This window comes from Lissotriton vulgaris, chromosome 2_1, assembly GCF_964263255.1.
Source record: "Lissotriton vulgaris chromosome 2_1, aLisVul1.2, whole genome shotgun sequence".
NCBI lineage: Eukaryota > Metazoa > Chordata > Amphibia > Caudata > Salamandridae > Lissotriton > Lissotriton vulgaris.
The window spans coordinates 330,863,082-330,888,702 of record NC_141687.1 but is presented as its reverse complement, the minus strand read 5'-3'; the positions used below and the strand labels follow the sequence as shown (position 1 = coordinate 330,888,702).

Genomic DNA, 25,621 nt, shown 5'->3' with positions numbered 1-25,621 from the left:
AGATTAAGCACTGATTACCGTAATGCAGACACCATTGAACTATGATGCATGGGTGTCTGAACTGTCTCACAACAAGGAGAAAGCCGAACAGCGCCACTACTTAGTGGATGCAGCGCAACAAGTTTATTTGTTGCGCATGATTTCATTGCAAATCTGGGTCGTGGTACAAGTGCAGATCTTAGAATGATGGAATGCACTTTTGCAGTATCTGTCTTTACCAATTGCGGTTATTACTGCAGTGTAATTGTAATAAGGCCTTAAGGGTATTTTGTTGGTTGCTGCCGGAGTGTCATTTGCCAATTTTAGTTTCCATCCTTTACACTAGTTTCTTGAACGGTAATAATAGTATGTTTTCTAGGGACCTGTGTTCTCCCACCATGCTTCTTAAATGTGGCAGGAGACAGGACATCTGACTTTTGTCTACCTAGTGTCAATGTTTACTCTGGTGGCCTTGGTTGGCGCTCACTGGCTGCCATGTTCTTGGACACCCTTCCATTTCTAAGTTACCACGGTTGTGGTTTCCTGTAGAATGTATTGGGTGTTTAATGGAATCCGTGAAAGAAACATGATGCTCTCACGGCAGCTAGCCTTCTACTCGTGCCCACCCCGTTTATGAAAAGGGATTCTACTTTGGCACCCGATTAGCTCATTCTCATTGAATGTCTCACTTAAGAGATATAGGTGTTGTATAAATCAAGTATGAGTATTACTAGTAGGAGGCGGAGCAGCAGAAGTATCCAGGCCCTTTATGGAATTAGCTTTGTCAGTAAGGATACTTCAAAACATTGGTGGTAATGCACCAAGATGGTGCACAGAGACAAGAGCCGATGCTTGCCCGGTAGTGCATGCTACCATATTTTCTTAAGTTGGGCATGCATGCCATGCACAAATGATGGAAAAGCTCACATATTGGGTCATGCTCCACCCATTTTGAGAGCTTTAACAAGGGAAGGATTAAATGGATAATGTGTAAGTATTCCTGGAAATGGGAAAACAAAGGCTAGGTTACTGCTCCACTGAAATTCCCACAAGATGCCTCTCAAGAAAGAACATTGCAAGCACTTTGTCTGGCAAGTGGCAATATCATCCAGAGAGCAACAGCATTGGGCCTGTGTGCAAACTGTAGGTCGCAGGTTTGAATCCCGGCAGGGCTGACTTATCCCTTCATCCTTCTGAGTTTGATAAATTTTGTCACTTAGAGATAGGTAGAAGTCCCGCCTGTTATTTAGCATTATGAAAGAGAATGTCTGTGGTGGGCAACATTAGATTAAAAGCAAGATGTTATTATAATTCGTAAAATTGCCCTGGCACCTTTCACTCAGAGTAAGCCAGGCTGCACTCATTGTCCTTTTCGCCCGGCGCTGAGTATCTTGTGGCTTGAATGGTCTGTGCTAGGCCTTTATGCGCTTAATTAGGATAACATCTCCTTGCGCTAAGAAATGCTATCAAATCGCTTGTGAAATCACCCTCCCCATCAGTCGCCATGGAGACTAGGGAGAGGCAAAAGGACTACAGTGAGGAGGTGAAGTACTTAGACCGAAGGACAAAGAGAGGAATACCACTCCCTGTGCATTCACAATGCAAGAAAGTGAATACTTACAGCTGTGTATTCCCAGCAGACTCAGACATGATAATGGAACATCCACAGGGAGAAGATGGGGGTGTGTTAAAGCCGTTCATTTCTGAATAGACTAGAGACACATGTGGATAGATGTGTTGAAACAGGAGTGTTCCTTAAATGGTGTGCAATTTTGTTTCATTGTCCCGGGTGTCCAAATATGAGTCTCGGGTAACCTGTTTTTTGATTTTGACCCCAGTCCATGCTAATCTAGTGTGTGTGCGAAGGCCGAGACTGGTCCCTTGACTTAGAGTGAGGTCCTGGACCTATCCTGTGACTTAGAGGGGCGCGCCAGGCGTGCCCTCATTTGTGGCCACCAGACTTCTGTCCCTGTTGTGAGTTTAGGTTGTAGCGGGGTACTCGCAGTATCCATGTTTTGTGAATCTGTAGTTGTAGACAGAACTTTTTATCACTGGAGTGGAAGCCTAATTGAGTAAAGTTTCGCTACTATCTGCAAACTCTGGTCCTAGCACTAACATCCCAAGTGTATGTCATTCACGTTTGTGGCTTGTGTGGTCATGCATTGAATGTTTGAGTGAACTAGAGTTTTGGGCGGTTGACTCCACTGCTGCCTGTGGTCACAGTCCGAGTACAGGAGGGCCAGGCTTGAGCCAGGCTGTGGCTCAGCTGGAGGTCCCTCGAGGCCTGAACAAGCCAAGCTTTAATGTGGCATCTGCTTGCTAAGCACGGTGCTGAATGGTACAATGTGAACGAAATCAGAAAACCTGGGAATTTTCCCATCTTCCCCGCTTGACCAAACTGTGTGATCTTAGGCAATTATTTTATTTCAGCAAGCTTCCTATGTCCTTATTGCATTTGAGAACACTTTGAAATACATGAGTTCACGGTGTGTGCATTACAAGCATCTCTCTTGTGTTTGATTAAAATAGACAAAAATGCTGATCGATATAAGAATCTGGCCACATGCAGGGTATCAGGGAACGGAGTGCTTGCAGTTGAGGGTACATTCTTGGAGATGTGAGCATTTTTATTTCATACATGGCTGGCCAGGTAATAATCCCGCTTGCTCAGAATGCACGTGACCATGATGATGTCCCTCGAGTGCTTTGCAGCACTCAGTAGAAACCCGCAGGCCTCATCAAGTTGTTAACCTGTGAGGGGAGTTTACAAAAAGCCCCTCTGCGCTCACGCTGCTTCCTGCATTAGCGCTCCCCATGGCTGCACTTTGTGGTAAAAGCGACAATGAGCAGAGCTGTTTAGCGCCTCACAGGGCCTCTGCGCGTTAGCCAGAGACCGGCGTCCGCGCGCGCTCGCTCAAGAGATTTTTCCGCATACACGGGTCCTTGGCACTCCAGTGGCGCACTAGTTATTCCCTTGCCAGTAACATAGCATTTTATTCTGAGTGGCAGTATCATGCTGGGTTTTAGTGATTAGTAGATGCGGTTCAGGGCCTTTGTTACGGTAGTGCGGAAAAATGTTGAGATTTGAAAACTTTCATCCGCCCACCACCTATTTCCATCGCATGGAGCCGGTATATTGGTGATGGTGTCCTCCATGGAGCAGAGAGCAACTTGTTCTAATGGCCAGCTGTGCTTCGGACAGTAGTTTAGAGCGAGGCAGGGTCACACTGCCCCAAAGTGAGGGTTCTGGAGGGTCTCTTTATTTGGTGATGTCTGAATGTCTTCTGAAACCTATAGATACGTCCTTCAGCAGACGGGCCCTTTAGTGATCCAAGTCTGTTGTCTTTGTCTTCCATAGATCAGTAGCGGCTGCTACGGGACTCTGGTGGTGGAGCGGGGGCATCGTAGTAGAGGGGTTGATAAAAAACGTAACTTTTTTTTTTTAACCTGTGACGGCCGGCTGGCTGACGCCTCTTCTGCGCCCCCTTTTTAGGTTTCGCCTAGCGGAAGCTGCGCTCTGCGCAGCTTTTCCGCGCAGGCGAAATCCTGTTGAGAACTGTAGTGTGGCTTTTGTTCGGCCCTCGTCCTTGATTGGCTGGCTCCGTAAACGGAGCCTTGCCATTGGACGAGGGGCCTGTCCGTCAATGCCGGACCAGACACGGGGGCGTTCCCGACATTCTTTGGCTTTTGCCGACGTCACGCGACGCCGGGAACGCCCCCGTGTCTGGTCCGGCATTGCCGGCACTTCTACGTCTCTCCTGCCCCGTGTCGCATCTGTCCCCGGAGAAAAGCCGCCACCGAGACTATCATCGGGCTCGGGGCCCGCAACGTTTGTTTCCCCCCTTGGTTTTGGGGTTGCCAGCCTGCCTGCAAGTGCCAAGGTATTGTTGATATCCCCCGCGGTGCGAGCCGCCCCTTCCCGCTGACTCGCACCGCTCTGTGTCTCTCTGCCTGCCTGCAGCTCCGCGCTGCGAGAGCGCTCCAGCCCCTCCCGCTGGAATCCTTTAGCGGTCGGGTCCAGCAGGCTGCAAACGAAGCCCCCGCCCGCGTGACTGAGGCGGCGCTGGGTCCTTGGGCCTTCCCTCCCCCTGGATAGCCCTGAGGTCGGTGGTTCCCCCCCGAGTGGGTCCTGTAGACCAGGGGGGCCATCCGCTCTACAAGACCCGACCGGGCCGATCGCGTCTCACGCGGGAAGCGTGAGACTTGGCAGGGAGTCGGGATTTCACCCGTCCAAGGCACCGCGAAGCGCGGCAAAGTGCATAGCAGGACCCCGTAGGTCCTAATCAGACCTGAGAAACGTTTTAGACCTGAGAAATCTCAGCGCGCGGCCTCTCGAATAATAGTTTCAGTTTTAGGCTGTATATGACACCTTAGAACGATTAAGCCCTGTACTCGGTTGTATACTATCACGGGAAACTGGGATACGAACGAGTGTTAACGGGTGGCACTCTCCATGCGGTACTAATAAAGCATGCGAGCTCGTAAGAGCGAATCAAGATGAATTTATCAGTATAAAGGAGGATTCCGCAGGACGGGTGTGGGCCTCGTAACCAGTCTCAAGCACCTGCTCTGGGCTGCTGCCTGCCTTCCGTGTGTGGCGGACACGGGGCGTTATCCTAGCGAAGCAGCGTGATTCTGCCTTTGACAGTTGCTCTCAAGCCGGCTAGATAAAGCCCGAGGAGCAGCACGTGACTGGGCAAGCCTAAAACTTCTCCAGGCTTCTAGCCCTGTTCCTCTCTCCTCCGTTCTGCTCAGCGGGATACGGCTCTGTCTTCTGATTGGACGAACATCCTGCCAATCACCCATAGACAAAGTTTGCTGCGCCACACAGCTAGGGAAAGAGGGATCCCTCCTCTTTTCCCACGCGCCCCCTCCTCTTTGACTGAACAGCGACTGCGGGGGTGCCTAGGGGGGATGACTCTTGTGGAATGGGGAAGCTCGCATCACGTAACTAATACAATAAATACTGCGACACCAAGGGTGTGATGCTCTCCAAGGAGACCCGGATTAGCTGTGGGGGCGTGGGGAAGACGATATAAGCATATGGGAGGAGAATACAGGAACTCCCGCTTATTAAGTAGACCTCTCAGATACCCACCCATGGGACACTCAAAACCACCATGCTCCTCGCTTGCACCGAAGGTTCAGCAATGGGCTCAGGAGACTGGCACTGCCACCATTGATGACGCCTTTGCTGGTGTCCTGTGTGCACCCGCGGGAGGCAGACCAAGGAGGACTTGTTCGTCAGCGCAAAGCGCCAACCTCTCTCGTTCAACCTGCCGCGAGTCCAGGGGGCGGGGCCCGCTTCCCACGCACAGGTGACAGTCCAAACCTGGCTGCTGCTGCTCCTCGTCGGCTCCCCGTTTCTCATTTCCGCGTTCAGATCACAAAACGGGTAGTCTGGATGTTGTGGAAAATGCACGTACCACCGAAGCGCGCAGGTGTCGTGGTCAAGAGAAAAACAAAGAATGACCCTCGCAGTGCCACTACGCTGAGCGGCTGCGAGCCAGCCGGTCACCCGTCCCACGTAGCACCAAAATCAGTATCTAGTTCATACACGTTCGCTTCCCGTTACCCAAGACACCCCCTTACAACAGACAACCTCCTCCACCCACTTATCACTGTGAGCACCAGATGCCCACTGAACAATATATCACGCCCTTGCCCCCCAGAAGACAATAAGATACTCAAAAGCATTAGTCAGCATATGCACATCAGGTCAAATCGCCTCCGGTAAATATGTATGTAGCTCCTACCTAAGATAACCAACTAAGCTCAACACCTACCCACTACACAAGTGATAACCACTAAGAGATACCACTAAGAAAAATGACTCAAGCCTTCTCCCTCCACCATGTGCACTGTGAGGACCACCAGAGCAACAGGTGCGTTCATACACATGCGTATGACAACTCCCCACCCTGGATAACAGCGCTAGCAGTCTCTCGCCCCATCCACGGCAGCAGGTGTGGGCGCGATAACGTTTCGGTAAGCCCGACTACCTTTACCCGCCATGTCCATCATCCCACACCCGGCTACCTGCGCCCATTGGGTCTGTTCACTCCCGAGACACATTTTACGGGCCAGGCACTTGTTTTTAATTGGAAATACATTTATTACCCAATAATCAAATACGATGCGCACACGATATGCATTCTGTGCTGGAGCCCCATATTTAAGGTGTAGGGAACCTCAGAACTTCGATACATGGGAGCAGTTTTAGACAGTGTTTGTAATGACACCGTGAATGTCTGGAGTCCCAGACTCTTAGCTCGCCCCACCTCCTACCGTAAGTCTGTCACAAACGTCATCAGGTAACTAGCAATGGCTCAGCTTCCACTGTTTTTAGTCCTCCCTGTACACACCCTGGGCATTTCATATTTTGGAGACTAATATTCTATTTATTACATACTCAGTAAAAATAAATGGAAATCTGAAACATGAAATTTAGGGTGGCGACGATCGTTCAGGGGGCGTCGTGTACCCACCTGTCCCACTCAGACAGAGTGCTTTCTTCTAAAGAACATTTTTATTTTATATCTTTTTATGATTGTTGTTTTACATGTTTTGTCTGCAATTTAAGAAACTACTGAAGGTCTTAATCCGATGTTTCTTGAAGATGCCCAAACTTCAGTTAGTGTGCGGACGTCTTACTGGAAATAAAGAAAGACATTGGTGGTCGACCAATCTTTTAAAGCTGTGACTATAACCCCCGCGACATTCGTATTTAGATGGGTTTCCATGCGATCACTGCGGTGCACAGATCTCGTTTTATTGGCACCTACCTATAAAGGAGGCAACCGACGACCTTCTCTGTACAGTAGCTTTAAATACAATGGTTATTTTACCACTGTAGCAGACCAGGCAAAAGTCTTAACAGTGAAGTGTAGCTGTCAGGTAACCTTTTGATGTCCCCCTGTAGACTCACTTTCAGTTCCCCTCCCGGTGGCACCGCGGCTCCGTGTCCCTCATCCGCACCGGGTTCTTGGCTGCCGCTCCGCTGCCCACCTCCTGCCCCTCGAAGTCCTGGGATGTGTGGCCGCTGACTTTCTTGCACCTCTCCGGACACCTTCAAGCTTCCCTGGGACTTACTGCACCTTGCCAGCAGACCTTTACAACCTTAGGCATTTTATCTTTTTTTTTAATTCATGCAATCTGGGACCTGGAGTTTTTGGCTGGTATAGGATGGGTTCTCATTTAGGTAAGGAGTCATGGGGGGGGGGGGGGGGAGGTTGTTAATGCTTAATTCGTGCAGCACTTGTGTCTCACAATAAAATATTGTCCAAGCAGAGTTATTCATTTTATGAAAAGATACGACTTTATGTTCGTATATCCTTAGTAACTTCAAGAAGCGTTCTAGCATAAATCAATATTTCCAGTTACTATCGCAGTTTATGTATAATTAGTTCTGAGGGATGGTAGAGCTGTACTATGGGAAATAGTCACGGGTCCGTGAATGTGCGATGTCACAATCTAGTATGTGTCTCGGTCTTGAGGCGGAAGCACATTTAGAGCACACCCAGGATCAACACCAGGAGTCCCCGCTGCGGGGCCTCTCTTCCGGGTTCCTGTGCAGCTCTGGAGGCCGCAGCACTGAGGTGGCACGCGCAGGTTTCGTGAAGGACAAACGGGTGCACGTGGCAGGCGGGCGTTCTGAGACCTATCGCCAGCTGATGCCCTTGGTGATTAAAAACACTGAGGTGGCTGCAGCCAGGTGGGGCTGTCGGGCCGTGCCAGAGGGGCCGTTGGCGCCAGTTATATCTGAGGCAAAACAGCGCTGCCACGTTGAATCTTGGACGTTCGCGTCAGACTTTCATTGCAAAGGCTGAAGGCAGAGGAGCATTGTCCTCTTTCATAGAGCAGCAGTTGGGGGCAGCGCCCAGGGGCACTGGACTCGGGCTATGTTTTAAGACCAGGCTAATTTTTTATGTTTTAAGACAAGGTTAATATCCCCGCCATGGTCTTTTATTTACTCTGTTCCCCAAAGAAGACTCCTCCAAGGAAGACAGCCAAAAATTCTGCCTGTTGTTTGAGCCTTCCTGTGCACAGCTGTGCAAAGCATCTTTAGGAAAGAGGTGATCCGTGGTCCTGATGGGGCTCAATTTTTGAGGTTGACGGAAGGCACCTGGGGGCTGAGTAGGAGCCAGCATGAAATATTATTTACAGCGCTTAATGTTGCACTTTTTGCCACCAATAGGCGCTGTACATAACAGGTGTTACTATCACCCGTTTGCATGATGGTTGGGGTATCGACCTCGGAAGGATGAAACGGGGAGTTCGCCTTTCCTTGATTCTAACTGCTACAGGTTAATCAGAGAGCGAGTAAAGAGATCACATATTGTACACAAGATACACACCTGAAGTAAAGAGGTTTAACGCAGCCCGTTTGTAGTATGGGAAAATCAACTGGAAACCAAAGTAGAGAGATAAAACTTTGACGGGAGTTTTAGAAACACGTTTCTGAAGCAGACGGTTCTGTGTATGTATGCAGGAGAGAGATGCGTTAATGTAATTTAGCACATTGAACCCGCACAGACATTATGGTAATGCAGGTGTTTTTTGGCAGACATTGGTGTAGGGCCACGCTGTAACAAAGGCTGGGTGGAGGGTTCCAAATGCCAACCTTCCTTGGGGGGGATGTTTTGTGTGCCTTAGGTCACCCCTTGGTGATCCGGGTTCAGAGAGTGCGGCCTGGCTTTGTGCGTGCTGGCCGGGGTGTCGCGTAAATGGCGGCAGGTGCTGGTGGGCTGCCATGGTTGGCTGACCTCCTGAGTCACTGCCAGCCCATTGGCCACACGGAGAGCCATTTATTTCCTCACAAGTGACAGATGTGCTTGGTGCACGCCAGGCCTGCTAGTTGTGACACGCCCCCCGCAGGGGGCAGGGGGCATGGAGGGGCGAATGCCTCTCTTTGTTGAGGTCTTGAAACCGTCCCTCTGCGTGAAAGAGATCGCCACGCTGTGCCCCTGTGCCACCCTCCAAAGTAACCTGGATGGCATGTGCCATTTATGGAGCATGACAGGGGACCACCATGGCAAAGGACGCAGCTGCCATCAGCAAGTGGTCTTTAAAAACGCATTACATATTTTTTCTGGAATTTAATTAAATAGTGGCAGGATTAGCAAACTGTTTCGATGAGTGAGTCGTTAAAGCTTTGGCCCATATTTACTAAGGTACAAACAGGTCTCCTACATACAAGGTCCCTACAAAAATACAGTAAATGCTAAACCAGCTTCGGCTTAAGTGCACTTTGTAAAACGACTACTATACCCAAGCTCTGTCACACAGTGTGACCTTTAGCACACAACCTTCTTTTTGAACCCAAAGCTACTCTTTTTGTTTCTGAAGGAGGGATTTAATTAAGCTATTTGTATTCCAATAAAACACATTTTAATACATTTATAGTACAGATCCAGTAAAAAAAGGTAGCATTCTTCATATATTTGATTAGGCAGGAACACACCCAAAAAGTTCACACTAGTAGTTTAAACTCACTATTTCTAATCATGCATCTTTACTGCTGTTCATCTGTAAAGCTGTAATCATACATATTTTTTGTATTTTGCTGCTTTCACGCCGAGACTATATTATACATAGGGGCCCATACGTGCTCTTGAATATACATTGCGCCACCTGGCAGCTCTGCGACACGAGCTCAGAGGATACTGCCACTACAGTAGCTCGGAGTGTAGTCTGTAAACAGAAAGGTGGGAATAAAGCAAGTGTCAATTGCAGAATAATTGGTACCACTTGGTACCACTGCACCAGCCACACTACTTCCCTACTGACCGTTCTCCACTTCAGCCCCGTCTAAATTACAATTCCTGCTTGTGACCCTTTTGCCTGCTTGTGCTTGTTTTCCTGACCCTGTTGCCTGCTTGTGCCTCCGTGTGCCCCTGTTGCCTGCTTGTGCCTCCGTGTGCCCCTGTCGCCTGTTTGTGCCTCAGTTTTCGTGCCCCTGTTGCCTGCTTGTGCGCCCCTGTTGCCTGCTTGTGCCTCCGTGTGCCCCTGTTGCCTGCTTGTGCCTCCGTGTGCCCCTGTCGCCTGCTTGTGCCTCAGTTTTCGTGCCCCTGTTGCCTGCTTGTGCGCCCCTGTTGCCTGCTTGTGCCTCCGTGTGCCCCTGTTGCCTGCTTGTGCCTCCGTGTGCCCTTGTTGCCTGCTTGTGCCCCTGTTGCCTGCTTGTGCCTCCGTGTGCCCCTGTTGCCTGCTTGTGCCTCCGTGTGCCCCTGTTGCCTGCTTGTGCCTCAGTGTGCCCCTGTTGCCTGCTTGTGCGTCCGTGTGCCCCTGTTGCCTGCTTGTGCCTCAGTGTGCCCCTGTTGCCTGCTTGTGCCATGTGGGTGTGTGTGGAGGGCTCTGTGTGGCTGTGTGTGTGGGGAGGTTTGTGTGGCTGTGTGTGTGGGGAGCTTTGTGTGGCTGTGTGTGTGGGGAGCTTTGTGTGGCTGTGTGTGTGGGGAGCTTTGTGCGGCTGTGTGTGTGGGGAGCTTTGTGCGGCTGTGTGTGTGGGGAGCTTTGTGTGGCTGTGTGTGTGGGGGGGGCTCTGTGTGTGTCATTTGCGAGAGATAAAGCTAGTGACATTGTAAATGACAATGCCATTTATTTATGTTAAAAAATACATAAATAAAAATAATGTCAAGAGCAATGCCAATAGCTCTAACTTTAACAAAGGCGAAACCATTGCATTGTAAATGCTTGTTCCTGCTCCGGTCACGCAGCAGGATACAGGAAGCACCCGGCTCCCAGGCTTCCAATGGCCAATCAAAACGCTGCAAAGCTGCGTTGTGATTGGTCTGAGCACTGTGGATCGGCGCTCAGCCAGTGAATGGGGGTCTGGGCATGTTTGCCATGCAGGCTGTAATGCAGCCTGCATAGAGAATATGGGAAGCGCGTATGACTGTTTTGGGCGGCCCGAGAGGGCTGACTAAACAGTCATGTGCCCTTAGGAGTGGGCAAACCACTCCTCCTCTGTCCTTGAAGCAGCCCCGCCCTGCCCAGAAAGCTGTTGCAGCAGAAGGAAATAAAATGATAATAACACAAGTTATTATCATTTTATGTTTCCTGCCGTGGAGCAGTGTGGCGACGCTCCTCCACCTTAGCGGCGGAGCCGGTACAGATGGGTGGTTCTCAGCTCCGGGCTCTACACCACATCTTTCTATAAGCATATCAAATGATAGTGGCCCATGAAGTTGCTAGGGTCCTATTATTCGTGCAACTGTACGGGTTCAATCTTACCTTAATGGAGGGAGGAGAGAGGACCCTTAAAGGCCTTTGAACTGTGTCCACACTTCTGCCACCATGGTACATATTCCTTTGTGGTTGTGTTGAGGATTTTTTGTGTGCAATTACCTTTTTCGTGCAATAGTTACAACATGAAAAATGCGGTTTTACACTTGAATACACATGCATAGGCTGATATAATGCTATTGTCTTTTAAATGAGTTTCCTAGGATGTATACAAGAATGTTTTATAGATTAATATTAACTAGGCCTCAATTAGGGCCTGGGAGCCATCTTGTCCAAGATGGCTGTCACCCTTGTTCCCCTCCCTCTACATTACTTCATCATTATTTGTGCAGTACACAGTAAAATGGATCTGTCCTGGTTTATTTCCATTATTATTGCTCATGCTGTCCTTGATGAACCTTCCCTGGCTCAATCACAAAACTACAACTGTTTTGAGGATCTACCTCTAGTTCATTGTACTCTACACATTCATAATAATTTGCTGCTGTTCTTGTAACCTGTTTGCTCTACCATGTCAGGATGACCTTAGCAAAGAGTGAGTAGAATCATTATTCATGTAGTTGTATAGTGCGTATGCGCTAAGGCAACATGACATTGAATTATATTTTGCTTTGATTTGCTAAGAATGTAACTTTTTCCATCACACAACAGGGGTTCAGCAGCTCTGTTAGTTTAATACGCAAAAATAATATATAAAAACGCTCAATTTTGGGAGCAAGCCAGAAGACTTTCCAGAAGACCAACATGCTATAAGGGATGTTGTCCATTTCTCTTTTGATTTTGCTGCCCACTTGGGACTTAAGACTAATTTTCGAATTTTGCCCTTCTCTGTATTGTCTTCTTCATTGAGAGTTTTATGACATTGACTCTGTATTGCCTTATTTTAGAATTTTGAAATAAAATTCTTAATTATTCTGCTGATCTAGAACTCAGTTATTGAGAGGACCCTTTTGCTTAATTGAAAATATTTCTTTATTTTTGATGTGTTGGGAGGTGCCTTAACTCGGGGACACATTGCCTCCTGAAGTTGAGGATTAACACCATCTCCGATTGATCAACTGTGGGCATTCTGATTGAGGTACCTTTTGGTGTGTCAAAATTGCAGGGTTGTCAGTGCCTACAGCTGGGTGTTTATGATAATAAGTGAGAATTCAAAAATTAATATGACTGAATCCTTATAATCCCAAGTGCTGATAACTGCTGTTTTGTTTGTGGTACAAACTCGCATATGTACATTATGTCTTTAGCATTTAAAAACCCCAAAGCTAAAATTTGAATCAGTTGGTAATTTTCATGAAATCGGAGGTACTGACATGAGATTGGAAGGTGAAATCAATGCCACCTCTCAGGTTTTACCCAACCTGAGAAAGTCCTCTAGATCCGCTTTCATCTTAAAGCAGTGCAACTCTGTACTCTGTACTGTGTAAAGTGCTCTCATGGTGTTTTGAACATCCATAAATTGTGCTGTAAGTAATTATCAAGGGGCCCTCTAAGAAAACATAGGATGCAGTCTTCAATTTCTTTGACATGATTTTCTTTACACAACACGTAGCCAAAGGAAATACACTTCAAGCAGAGTATGATCAACCTGGTCTTCACCATGGCACCGTCCCTTGAACGCCATTCCTCAAACTGAGGATTGGCCAAATGAATCTACTGTCTAAAACCACATTGCTTTTCCAGTGGCATTGCTGTCACTGTTACAGCAGGTGTTATGCCACCTGGTCCAAGACATATAAGGACATTTCGGCATCCAAATGTTCTCTTTTACTAGCCAAACTTTGGGCAGAACAGCCTGCTTTCTTTGTTTGTATTAGCTTCTCCAGCACACTCTTTTTGCTGTTATATTCATTCCATTCCATGACTTCTTTACTCAAGACCTCAGCACCCTGGTAACTACAGATCTATCTACAGCCAATGCTATTATTGACACCCTCAATGTCACTCATCATGGAAACATAGGCTTAAGCTAAGATATCAGAAACAAAACCCTCTGCATTCTGATATACGGTAAAAAAAATATCAATCCATGGGCAAGACTACACTTGGTCCTAAACACAACTGCAAGTGAACTGAACGCTGCTAAAATCTCTGACCCACCTGTAGAAATCGTATTTCTTCATTTAATTAAACTTATTACATGTCACCAATCACGGTCAGAGGCCTCAAGCACACGGATAACATGTTTCAAAGGTGGCAAGCCCTGCGACAGTGCACTTCCAAAAGACATCAATACCTCACTCAATTGATGCCATGGCCATTTCTTCATCGTAAAAGTAGTGTGCATCAAACACCGCACCTTCAGCATCAGGAAGCCCACAGCCACCCTCCCAAGCCATTATAAAATACACACAAACCACTTTCAAACTGCTCTAAAGCACAGGCTTTGCTGGCATCTTCCCAGAGCGTTAGGCCACTTCATTCGAAATGTACATTGTGCGATGTATCACTGTGTAATTCCTCAACGGAAGAGCACTGGTATACCGTCTCAACATTATCATGGCTTGGGGCCCAAGGGGGAGAGGGGGGGTGGGGAGGGAAAGCACTGACCAGAGACTCAAACTTGGTGTGATAAAGGCCGCTTTATTGGAAGCAGGTGCACCTTAAACATTGAAAACCCTTGGCCTGCGCCGTACAAAACTATACCTCACTAAATATGCAATTTCCTGACACAACCCCCCACCCCCTCCCCTAACTGGTTCCCCCAATCCACAACAGTAAACAATTAGCAGAAACGTCAATTTGCCTCTCCACCTGGCTAATCCTTTATTCTGCTTGATCTACCCCCCGCTAATTCAACAACCAATCTCCTATACTTCCCCCATATATTAGGAAGAACCGCCACTCGAAAGGCATGCTAACGGCTTTCGACCCCCCCCCCCCCCGGCCTCCTGCCCTTTTAGCCATCTGTACCCCAATATCCCGCTCCAGTGCCTCCCTCAAGTGCAGCACCTAACTCCAATCCATACTCCAGGTGACAACCCCCATGTCCCTACCAATCCACTGCCCTGTGCCGCAGCTCTGGGCGCTATATCCTCTCAACCTTCCATCAACCCCGAAACCTTCACTCCCTTGAAAATGCCCTACGTGTCCTATCTATGGCCGCTGGCCTCTCGCCCCCTTGCAACCCACCTGGGACCAAACTCCAACCAAATGACCTGACACCCCGCCTACCTGCGCCGTATCTCTAACAGATCCCTCTGCACATGTTTAACCCAACGCTAACCCTGTGCACTTCACCAAGCCCATGTCGGGCACACTCCCTCCTGTTCACTGCCCACAAAGTCTGCAACAACGCATGCCAGCTCATGCCCCATTTCCTTGCCGCTGACCGTGCCACCTGTCGTCCGATTCCAACCACTGACCCCGTTGCTTGACCCAGTCCCCCTTTTCGCCTGCTGTACAACTGAGTGTGCCCCAACATAATTCTCCAGCGCCGCTGCAGTCGGCCCCTCCCCTGCACCTGAAAAGACACACATGTGAGAGGCGAGAAATGTCCTTACGTCGTATGGTCACTCCCCACCCCCACATCCCGCAGCTGTCCGCTAACATTCCGGCCTCCAGGGCCCGAGGCCTTCTTCGACCTTGACGCCCCGCCTCCGTTGCCGCCCCCCACTCCGACGCAATGCCTCCATAACCTTCGGGTCCTCATCCATACACCATAGGGCGTGCCGCAGCACCCCTACGCCCGTTGCATACGTCCCGATTCCCCCGCCACGGTGAATCGCCCCCCAAAAGCCCCTGTCCCTCACTTCGACACGAACCGCAAGACCCGCTCCTGCGGAAGCCACCTATCCCCCTGCCCCCACTGCACCCCCGCCGCAATTCCTCCCGTGTCCGCTCTCATGCACCATGGAAATGGCCCGGACGCCTGCCCCAAGCCCGTCCCCCCCTTTCCTCCCCCCCACCGACAACGTACCTGTAGTATGCTTGTACTTAGTATATTGTACCTTTCCTAGTTATCTCCCTTGCTGCTCAGCCAGTGCGGGTGAGCTTGACTTGTTGGTATGAGTGATGTGTGTATGGAATGCTGGTATGCCTGTGTGTGGACTTATTACAGTACCCGATGATGCGGCCTGCGTCAAAACCGTACAGCGTCAGGCCCAATGACGACGTTGCCATCCCCTTGGCCTACGGCAGGCGTGCTTCCTTGGCCACGGAGTCGAGCTCTATCAAAAGAATGACAGCACTTAAACTGGGACCGTGCGCCTTCTCTGGTCCCCGTGCACACCCAGGTAAGCCGCCATGCCCGGAAAACCGTCCAGTTCCTCTGGCAGCCCGTCGAAAACCGGCCGCCCCACCAGCAAGACGTCAACCAGATAGTGCGCCACCGCCCAGAGCTTGTCCGCCAGGAAAAACCCACTGCAAAATTCACCTAATGGCGCACCCAGCGCACCCAATTTTGAGCATCCCATGGGCCGTGCTGTCGCCCCCCATGCCACCTTGCCTCCCCCTCGTCCTTTGGCAGGCGTGCTTCCATGGCCCGGAGTCGAGCTCTATCCCAACAAGGACAGCACCATACTGGGACCGTACATCTTCCCTGGTGCCAGGGGCGCCCCCTGGTAAACCACGAGGTCCATAACTGCCCCAGCAACCGCCGGCAGTGTCCTGAACCCGGCCGACCCACCAGCAAGAAGTCCTCCAGATCGTGCGTCTGTCCCCAGAGCCTGTCCGCCAGGAAAAAGCCCACTGCAACACGGAACTAACCCGCCTGAGCCATTGACCCCCACAAGTGCCCAACTGACAGCAGAGGATCACTCAAACCACTCCTCTACTCCGCCACCATCCTTACATGGCGTCAAGGCCGGCGCCACTGGATCCCGCTGCCTAACCGGCGGCGTGCGGGGGGGCCATCTCTCGGCGCTCCTTGCCGTGGGCATACCTGAAAAACACTACCAACACCGTTACTTTGCACCCCTCCCCCCCTTCCGCATATCCCCCTACTCCTCAGACTCCTCCACCAGTCCCAATGGCCCATGGCCTCCTGCCCAGCTCTGGGCCCATCCTTCCACCTTCCGCTTGTAACCAACTGTTTGCTACCCTTCACAGTCTGTTTGCTTAGGAACTTGCCCAAGTGCCACTATTGCCCACTTAACTCCTGTTCCTGTGCCTGAGCGTCCGCCACTCATTGCTGTATTATACTTCTACTGGTACTTTGTACGTTGTGTAACCTGCACACATACCACGTTTGTTCTCCTGTGATGCACCGGTTGCTACCGCCTGTATTTTGGGCTGCTCACTATGGGCCCCTCTGACCCATGGAACCCAACGTTCTCTTCCGTACTTTGTCCATTCGTAACCGTGACCTCGTGTATCACTACTGGTCCCCTTGGGAAGCGCCCTGACACCTCCATGTAACGTCTGTGCTATATACAATCGCATAAATAAGTATATACTCATCCAAACCTGTCAGACACCACGAAGTAAGTGGCAGTGCCCTAACCGTATATGTGATGTAAATGCCCCTAGGACCTCTTCCATCCACATCCATGGGAGTGCTAACCTTCTCACCTTTCAACCCACACCCTTACTGTCTCCTCCACCGATGCCATCATGGATGGACCAACTGACTTTATGAAACGACACACCCAACCCTGTCGCCAGCGCCTAACCCTGGGGCCGAACGTCCCACCACCCACTCTACCCACCCCTGTACCACAATCGCCAAGCCTGCTCGACGCCAACTGCGCCCTCTCAGTGGGCTCCCTCGCTTATTCCCACCGTACGACCGCAAACACCCTGCTCCCATCGTTGGTCCTCACCCCAACTGGACTACCGCAATCTCTCCACCCCCCCAAACCTCCTGCCCCCGTCCCCCGCTATCTAGCGACCCAACCAACTCCTCCCCGGCCTTCCAAACTGCCTTCAAAGTTCGCCACCCTCCAGGCCCTTCCAAAGTTAAATCATGCCCCACTATTACCTGCAGGCAGGCCCTGTTTGTATAGAAACCTTGTCCCTCTCACTATGCAATGCCGCCCCAGTGGGCACGCGTGGTCCATGCGACCGCCAGTATTGCAGTCCTACACCGCCCGCCACGTGTCCAGTGTAACACCCCGTTGTGCACCCCCTACACTGTTCGTTTCCAATACTCCCACGGGAGCCACCATGCCCCGTAACTCACACTCTGATTCCCCGTACTAGCACATCGCCGGTGTAACCCGCACACACGCCACTCCCCTTGAATTTCGTTTGCCCACGCTTGTCACTTATGCCGCATGTACTGTAACCTTGCGTAAGCCATTCATTCACTGTCCACGCTCCTGTATCCAGTCTATACTGATTATCAAATGCATAAATACCTAACTACTAATCCACACTGTCCAACAGCACACGCAGTCCTCCCCCACCCCCGGCGGCCATCCTGACCCTTCGGGGTGGGAGTGGCATCTAACTCATCGGAGTTATATAGCAGTAGTGAGAACAGTCGCCTGTTTCCCATCAACCGATGTTGAGTGACCAGACATGGGTTCCATAGAGTTCCCATTCGCTTTTAGAATAAAAACTGAAAATTAAATGCCTGTAAATGTCAACCTGCCCAACCACACATGACAAGCGAACACTGGTGCGCATCATCTCCCCTCGTGAAATATGCCCCCATAAACGTAATGCATGAAAATTGAAACAAATGCCCAGTGTATTTTAAGTCCTGTAAGTAGCTCATAGGCATCCCTCTGCGCACTGAATGGAATTCCCTGTAGAAACGGGGTTAAGTACAGACAACCACTTTCATTGAAAATAGACAGACATTCATAGCAGAAGCCCAAGCTGTAGTTACTCAATATTAACTTTTGTAATGTGAGTCGGGTAGTGTTGCTGAACAAGTATGCCATGCAGAATGGTCCCTCGTGGGAGCACGACCGCCCGCACCAGGCAGAGCCGGCCCATCCCCTCGGTCGAGGGGAGCCGCATGCTGCTCTCCCGAGCGCCTACCTCAGCGTCCAAGCCCAAACAAGAGGTGTGGTCCAGCACGCCGGGGAACAAAAAACCCCCCCACTCCCGCCCGCCCCCCGCAAGCCCCCCAACACCCTTACGAACCCCCCCCAGCCCCACCCCCGTTCCCTGCCGGACAACCCCCCCACTCGAAGGCACCCCACCCAGGCCGTCATGCCCCCCCACTCCCCTCACCCCGTCCTCCCCCCCCCGTCGCACCCGTGCCGCAGAAACACTCCCCCGCCAGCCCCACCATCCCCCCCAGGCTCCCAACTCCCGCCCCCTCTCCTCCCCCCGCAGCGACGAAGACCCGCGAGTGCCCAGCCATGCATCCCCCCGTCCGCCCCCCGTGCAAATCCAACCGAGCTTCACACGCGCCATGCCGCGTCGTACCCTACGTCACGCCCACCGCATCCGACGAGAGAAGGCACCTAAAGGCGGCAGTTCTTCATGACCTACTCCTAAAAACGCCACTAAAGCCTCCCTAAAACATAAGGCGTGAGGAACCTTTCCAGCAATCGGGCCCGTGCGGTCGCCGAACCTTCCGTGTGAACGAATTGTCTGTGCAAAAACCCATCAATTCCATTGAAACCCCATACTATACGTAACCGAGGCCGAGCCACCCCCCCCACGTCTCATCCCTCCCGCCACCGCTGCTCGACCCACCGTGTCTCCTGGAAAGGGGCGGGAAGGCCACCCGAACGACCGACACCCCCAGAGGCCCCCCCAGATACCGCACACCCGGCCACACACATCGCCACCCTGCCCCCCCCCCGACACAACGCCTCAAAACCCAAGCCCCCCCATGCGCCCCTTACAAACCCGACTCCACCATCCCACCGGCATCACCAATTACTGCACTAGCGTAACAATCTCGGTTACCGCGCCGGTTACTGCGCCACTAACCACCACCGTACTCGCGGCACCATCATGCTTCGTGTGCCTCCAACGGACAAGCCAATTACCCCCGCCGCATGTCACCAATCCACGCACGCACCCATCCACAATAAATGCCCAATTATCCTGCAGTAACTGTACGCCCGCAATCACTCCCAACTCAATACCCCAAATAAATTACCTATGGCATCACCCCCGCCCGGCTGCTGTGTCACCAGCCACCTTCATTCTAAAATGGTGGCTTGTGCACAGGGAGTCCGGTTATAAATGGGACCAGCCCAAACCCAGCCCAAAACCAGCCCAAGGCTACCAAGTAGCCCAATTCCCAGCTCACGTACGGTGCTGGCTCTACCCCTCTCCCCCTTTCACCCCTCCCCCAGCCCCAAAAATGCTCGGGGGTGGCAGGCCTCCCGCTGGTCGGCCGCCCCCCCCCAAATCCCCATTCTCCTTCATGAAACTCACCCAGTGAACTCAAATCAGAACAGCTACTCAAACTACTAAACAAACTAACCATGAACCCCCTTAATCAAGCAAACTATCGAACTGTCACTCAACTGTCTCTTCTCAGTGACATAATGAAAGCCGCTGTAATCTACCAGTTAAAGTAAAGTAATAGCAACCCCTTAATACATATTTACTACTCGGGTTTTCTGCCATGTTACAGCGAGGCGGTGACCATCCAAGTTGCAGATAATGCCCTGGAAGTCACAGACCGAGGTGGCTCACAGCTCCTAGTTCTACTAAATGTCTCAACGGTCTTCAATAGACCTCAATCGAGGACCGCTCCGTATACTCTAAAGCCGCAATGGATTCAATACTACATACTATAGTTTCTCCTTCTATATCTTTAGCTAATAGCACCTCATCCAGATGGCCCACTCAAGTCCAAGTGATGAGTGGACCCTGCAGAAAAAGTGAATGCGCGATCATCAATCTGCCCCAGGATCCCTTTGAGGGATTCCCCATTCATCATGATCTCAAGTTTCACCAGTATGTGGCTATATTCAAATGTAACGGAATGTTTCGCTCTCAAGGGCTGAAACGGTCTCAACAAATTGTACCCCCGAGCCAAGACTGGCCTTAGCCTTGGCCCTCATCACGAGTTTCCTGGAGTTAATAGGGAGAGATTCTGGGTTCAGAATAACCAATCCTGTCCTGTCTCTTTAGCTCACTCTTGCAGGATCCTTTTCATCCCTGCTCTCTCCTGTTGTCACTGTTTTGCTATGTTTCTTCCCCTCCTCCTCATTTCTGCCTTTGCTGCCTTTCTCTCTTTTGCTCAAAATCTCATGATGAAAAATAAGACTTGGCAGCCACAAATGAATGCCGGTGCCTACCACCTGCAACCATCGGCACTAAAACCCAAAGCCGAAGCATTACAGTAATGTGGCACTCAGCCTCTTGCTGAAGTGTGCATTAAAAACCCTGTGAAGGAGGTAAAGCATTTTTTTACCCCTGAATCTGCCCTCCCCTAATGAGAGCTGCCCGTGTATCCATCGCTGTAATATTCCATCAGAGCCTTATTAATATCCGCGGGCGGCACATTACTGCCATCCGCCGACTCCATGTCTTGAATCACAAAGCAAGAATTAAAAGGACCTTTGTACTCAATAGATATTACATATTTTGTTTTTTGGTTTTATCTCTTCTGTGGACATATTATGTTCTGATTTAGTAATTGTGCATGATAGACAGCTGTTTCTGCTTACCACAGATGCTTCCTGGCAGGGGACCGCTTTTTCCTATGTATAATGAGAATTTGCCTAGCCATGGTGCTGGTAAGTTCCAATTCTATTAAGGACTCGAAGGCGAGGATTATGCCTTACTTTCTTCACTTTATTTCTCACAGCAGCAAGAAAAACATGTAAAAAAACTACTTTTCCCATGAACACCAGGGAAAAAACCGAAAATTGAACAGTAAGTCCTTTATCAGTCTCTATGCACCGGCAGCAACCATCATGCCTTGCAACCACTTCCTCTTCCTCTTTCTTCGCGCGAAGCACTCTGTCCGGTATCTTCACGCATCCTGTTTCGGTCCATCAGTCCCTGGAAGAAAATCTCAGAGTCAGAATCCGACCTCACGGAACATCAGGTACATAGCATAATGCAGACAGAACAGTACCATTAAGAACCTCATGAAAAAACCCGTAAATAGATTACTTACAGTCCATACGGGGAGGGATCACTTCCAGGAAGTCTCAGGGGGGGATAATCCTCGCCTCCGGGTCCTTAATAGAATTGGAACTTACCAGCACCAAGGCTAGGCAAATTCTCATTCTATGGCAGGACCGGAGGCTTCGGATTATGCCAGTTCAAAGCTTATCGACCACAAGCCGAACAACCTCTGTTACTGGCTTAAAATAGAACCTCTTGAAGGTGGAGTCCGAGGACCAGTCCGCGGCCCTTATCAGGTCCTCCAATCGAGCCCCCACCGCAAAGGCTTTCGAGGCCATGGCTCCTCTAGTTGAATGAGCACCAAACTTCTTCGTATCAATCCCCGCCTCCTGCATCACCCAACGCACCCATCTAGCGATGGTCTGGGAAGAAACAGCCTTGTACGGTTTTCGTAGGGCAATCAGTAGTTGTCGCTCGCCCGGAGGGCGAGTATCATCAGTCATATCCTCATATGCATGGAGGCACTGCACTACACACAGCTTCGGGGAATCCGGAAAAGCCGGATATGAAATAACCCTCGTAAGGGTCTTAGTCCTCCTGCTCACTGTAAAGGACACCCCTTCAGGGGAGAAGGCCCGTGCTGTAATATCGAGCGCGCGCACGTCAGATACTCTTCTGCAGGAAATCAGACACAATAGCATTGCTAATTTAGCAGAAAGCTCCTTGCGGGACAAAAACCTATTCGGCTGCCAGGAAAGAAATAAGTTCAGAACCCTGTTGACGTCCCAGAGGACTGAATACCTCGGTTCGGGGGGCAGCGAGAGGGGAACCCCTCTCAATAGTCTGCAAACCAAAGGGTGCTCCCCAATCGGGGAACCCTGAACCAGGTCATGACCTGCCGAAATGGCAGAGCGGAAGGTATTGATAGACCTATAGGCCAAGCCCTCATCTACCAAGTCGGCAAGGAAATTAAGGACATGGACTACATCCGTCCCCACGGGATCGAGACCCCGTCGCACACACCAGCGACGCCACCTGTGCCATGCAGACCGGTATCTCTTGGCAGTGCTGTCCGCCCATGCCTTTGAGAGCAGATTCTCTGCCTTTCCCGAAAGGCCTGGGAGAGACCAGCGACGCCGGAGATCCGCCATGCCATCAGCCTCAGTGAATCTTCCTGAACCAACCTGTGGGGATTCCCGTCCAGGTTCAGGAGAATGTGAGGAGAGTGGGGGAGTAGGATTGGAAAATCCCAAGAAAGTTCCAGAAGAACCGGAAACCAAACTTGAGACCTCCAACAAGGCGTGATCATCACCACCTGTGCTGACTGACGGCGCAGTAACGCCGACACCCTCGTGATCATGGAGAACGGGGGGAACACATAACCCTGTTCGCTCGACCAGCCTTGGAGGAACGCATCTGTCGCCTCCGCCGACGGGTCCGGGCGCCAACTGAAATATCTCGGCAACTGATGGTCCAGTCGCGAGGCGAACAGATCCACTGAAAACGGGCCCCACCGGGCCATCAATTGGGAAAACACCTCCGGATCCAGCTTCCAAACGCTGGCATCCAGGAGGTGCCGGGAGTGCCAATCGGCTACCTCGTTCTGACGGCCCGGCAAATACTCCGCCGTGACCGAGACCTGGTGATCCAGGCAAAAGTGCCAGAACTCCAGCGCGAGATCCGCTAGCATCTTGGATCTGGTGCCACCCAGATGGTTGATATATCGGACCGCAGACACGTTGTCCATCCGCAGAAGGACACACGATTGCACCCGCTCCTTGGTCCAGCACTGGACCGCAAAGGAGCCTGCAAGGAATTCCAAGCAGTTGATGTGTAAAGACTGCTCGAGGGTAGACCAGGCGCTGCCGGTGGAAAAGTCCCCGCACCTGGCCCCCCAACCTGCGCGGCTGGCGTCCGGCTTTATTACAATGTCGGGAGCTGACCCAAATATGGCACGACCATTCCAGGCCTCCATGTGCGCCAGCCACCAGCGCATTTCGTCCTGCACGTCCGCTGACAGCGGAATCAGCTGCGAGTACGTGAGGCCCTACCTGAGGTGGAACGCTTTCAACCGTTGCATTGCCCGGTAGAGAAGCGGCCCCGGGAAGATGGCCTGAATCAAAGATAACAACAGGCCCACGATCCGTGCTAGAGGATGCAACGAGATCATTGATTTCGCCAGAGTCTGGCGCAACTCGTGGCGAATCTTGGACATTTTCCGTGCGGGGAGACTCAAGGATGCCGAAACCGAGTCTATGCTGAACCCAAGGAAGGTTGCGCACTGAGCTGGGACCAGGAGGGATTTCCTCTCGTTTATCACAAATCCCAGACCCTGCAACAGGTCCACTGCAAACTGCAACTGGGCCTTCAGGCGCCTCGGACACTGGTCCATTAAAAAGCATATCGTCCAAGTACACTATCAATCTGACACCGCGAGCCTGCAAGGCTTCTACCGCTGGGTGGAGCACCTTTGTGAAACACCACGGTGCGGAAGAGAGCCCGAAGGGCAGCGTGGTGAACTCGTACACCTGTCCGTCCCATCTGAATTGGAGGAAGCGACGGTGCGGAGGGAAAATCGGGACCACCAGGTAGTCGTCCTTCAAATCGAGCCGGACCATCCAATCGGCTGGCCGCAGCACGTCCTGCAGGAGGTGGATTCCCTCGATCTTGAAATGGCGGTAAACCAGCCACTCGTTGAACTCTTTGAGATTGAAAACCGGACGGCGGCCTCCATCTACTTTGTCGACTAAGAAGAGATTGCTGAGGAAGCCGTCCGGATGTTCGCACGCGCGGCAAATCGCCCCTTTGTGAAGGAGGGCGGAAACCTCGTCGCGCACCAATGCCGCATCGCTCTGTGAAAATGCAATGGGGCGCGGACGCTGGGGCTGCAGAGGACGGCCATGGAACTCCAGCTGGAAGCCCTGAACCGTCTGTAGTACCCAGGCGTCCTTGGTAAGGGAAAGCCATGTTGGGAAGAACTGCGCCAGGCGACCTCCCACACGTAAAGTCGCAGAGGGCAGGACACTCACCTCGTCCACCTTGTTGTTGGCCTCGATAGACACCACGTCCTCGGAATTTCTGACCTCTGGTGGGGTAAAAGTTATTGAACCTGGAGTTATGTTCCTGACCATGTCCACGTCCGGAGCCTTGGCCTCTATCTGAGGGAGCACCCCGGCCGAACGAGCGGCCCCTGCCTCGTCCGGCCCCTTCAAAAACCCGAGGGGCAAACACCTTTTTTATATTTGACTGGGCCCGGTCCAAGGATGTAAATGTCGCAACGAATTTGCCCAGCTCCTTAATAAAAGGATCGCCAAATAAACCGCCCTGCGCCACAGCGCCCGCCTCCGAAGAGGCGAGGTCACCCAGTTTGGGGTCGATTTTGATGAGCAGCGACCTCCTCCTCTCAGTAGAGAGGGCGCAGTTTGCGTTGTCTAGGAAAACTATGGCCCGTTGTGCCCAATTTGACAGTACTTCTGGGGAAATGGCGTCCCCAGACACCTTAGCCTCCTCCGCCATGTCGAGGATTTTGGTCATGGGGCCCACTGCGTCAAGCAGTTTGTCCTGGCACGTGCGCCAGGACCGATCAATGCCCTTCCGGGGATCTTTTACAAATTTAGCGAGAAAAGTGGCCATCTTGGGGTCAATATCTGGGGTCATAGCCACTTTCCCCTACAGGGAAGGTCTGGGACACTCCGCCCGAAGGTGGCTGCGAGAGTCTTTGTCCACCGGTTTACGGAGACGGTTCACTACATACGAAGCCACCTTATCCCCCGGCACCCATTCGGAGGATCGTGGGTGAACGATCTTGTCCGGGTCCAACATATCCGAAGGGGCCGTGGATGTGGATGGCTGGGAAGGAAGCCACGATCTAGAGGAACAGGCCTCCTCCTCCGAGTCCGGAGAATCATCGTCCTGCCGTAGCTCTGGGGACATGGTACGGGGGTTGCATGAGAGACAACTACCGGCTGGGCAGGAACGGGTAGGGGTTCCTCAAGCGCCTTGAAGGCGTGCCGGACTTTGTCAAAGGCGACAGGATCGATCCCCTCAACGCAAGCCTTTTTAGGCGGGGGGAAACCGCCGACAGGGAAGGATCCGAGGCCGGAGTAGGCGCCGGAATGAGGACCGCAATTTTCGCGTACGCCTCATCCAAACGCGCCGTCAGGCGTTGTTCTAGCGGTACTATTGCTTGATCCACTGCTTTGTAGATGGAATCATCCACCGCCTGGTAAAAATCATCATCCCAGGTGGCATAAGTCAGAGGGTCTTCCTCTGGGTACTGGCCTGACTCCCCCTGCATAATGAGGTAAGTTGGGCTCCACAGGAGGGAGGTACAGCCCAGCCAATTGACAAGACCCCTGAGGGCACAATATGGATCTGGGCAACCCAGAGGATGTGGCGGCACAAAGGCACAAATTACGGGGCTAGCCCAGGGAACGCACAGCCCTCCGTGTACTAGGGCGCT

The 25,621-nt window shown here is 51.5% G+C and overlaps 1 protein-coding gene and 1 non-coding gene across 3 annotated transcripts in view; one reads left to right on the top strand and one right to left on the bottom strand.

Annotated features, from left to right (window-relative positions):
- SPECC1 (sperm antigen with calponin homology and coiled-coil domains 1) overlaps window positions 1-25,621 on the top strand; it is a 1,296,450-nt gene that overhangs the window by 869,654 nt on the left and 401,175 nt on the right. The gene's annotated exons all lie outside the window — the stretch shown is intronic.
- LOC147730285 (U6atac minor spliceosomal RNA) lies at window positions 16,621-16,745 on the bottom strand. Its single transcript, XR_015308949.1, has one exon. It is a non-coding gene; the product is annotated as a U6atac minor spliceosomal RNA (small nuclear RNA).